Source organism: Pteropus vampyrus, unplaced genomic scaffold (genome assembly GCF_000151845.1).
Source record: "Pteropus vampyrus isolate Shadow unplaced genomic scaffold, Pvam_2.0 Scaffold18, whole genome shotgun sequence".
NCBI classification, from domain to species: Eukaryota; Metazoa; Chordata; class Mammalia; order Chiroptera; family Pteropodidae; genus Pteropus; species Pteropus vampyrus.
Window position 1 is genome coordinate 7,085,559 of NW_011888799.1, and position 1,580 is coordinate 7,087,138.

Consider the following 1,580-nt stretch of genomic DNA (forward strand, 5'->3'; position numbering starts at 1 on the left):
TAAGGACCGGCTGCCAGCCGAGATTATCGGTGTCGTTAAGATTTCCTGCATGCTGGTGACTGGCTGGTGGGAACCTGGAGCCAGAGGAGGGGGTAGAAGTATTATTTTGGAGAGTCTCAGTGGGTATTTTACCAAGAGAGATAGCACAGAGTGGTTCTTAATGGTCAGTCTCTGGAGTAGAAGAGATTCAGGTGCAAATCCCACTGTCTAATTGTGTGGTCTTGAGAAAGTTACTGAACCTCTCTGAGTTTCAGATGTCTCCTCTGTGAAATGAGGATAACAGTTACCAGTAAGATGATTGGGAGGAGTGAATGCACTCAAAGAGGTATGGTATACTTCGACACATGAAACTGTAGCAGGAACAGCCCCAAATTTTAGATAATGAGAACTACATAGCAATTACAAGCAATTGCTGTAGGCTAGACACTTTTTTTAGTATGCATATTAACTCATTTAATCCTCACAAAAGGATTTTTGAGAAAGGCACTTGTATTATTCCCATTTTTTGATGTTAGACTGAAGCACAGAGAGGTTAACTGACTTGCCCCATGTCACATAGCTTAAAATTAATAAGGATAGACTTAAACTCAGTCTATCAAGTTCATATTCTTACCCGTCCATTGTACTACCCCTCTGAAGGTGAGGGTGGGGTGTCTATTGTCAAAAGACTGAATAAAATAATGAAGAACCATTTAGTTCAAAACAGCTCCCTGCATGAAGTATTTTGCAGAACAGCAACTTTCTGGCCCAGAGGATGGGTTGAGAATAGCAGTGGCCAAGAGAAATATAATGCAAGCCAAAATGCGAGCCACATATACTATTTTACATTTTCTAGTAGCCATATTTAAAAAGTAAAGAGAAACAGATGAAATTAATTTTATATTTAACCCAATATGTTCAAAAGATTATCATTTACATATGTCATCAAAGTAAAAATTATGGAGATATTTTATATATATATTTTTCATACTAACCCTTCAAAATCTGAAGTAGCTGGTGGCTACTGTTTTGGACAGTGCAGACTGAGAGAGTAAGGATATGGGGAACTGGACCCACACCCTGTCCAGTGTGCCAGCACCTTCTCTTCCTCCCTTCTGAGGGCTCAAGCTCCAGGCCCCCTCCCTTCAGTCTCCCCATCCCAGCCTTCCTTCTAGTTCTCCCAGCCTCCCTGCATTCCAGACAGTGGCAGCGGGAAGGGAAGTCATGGGAGGCAAAAAGGCAGCTAAATCTGGGGCTGAAACAGAGGGTGTATCTGGGGCTAGGGACACCCTCTGCCCCATTTATTGTTCCCTGAGACTGCAGGCAGACATGGGGCTGCCCAGTGGCATGAAGCTCCTCCTCCAGGCAGTTTTCCCTCAGATTTGTTCCCTGACTTGGGGCACTGTGTAGTGACCAATCAGAAGGAACAATCTGAACGAGCAAAGGTGTCCTTGGCAGATGGAAGGGACCAGATGGTGCTCCCCAGCCCTCCAGGCATCTCAAGGAAGAAGAGACTGGCTGTGTTTGTGTGTGTGATGTGAGTGAGATGAGAGAGAGAGAAAGAGAGAGAGGAGAGAGAGAGAGAGAGAGAGAGAGAGAGA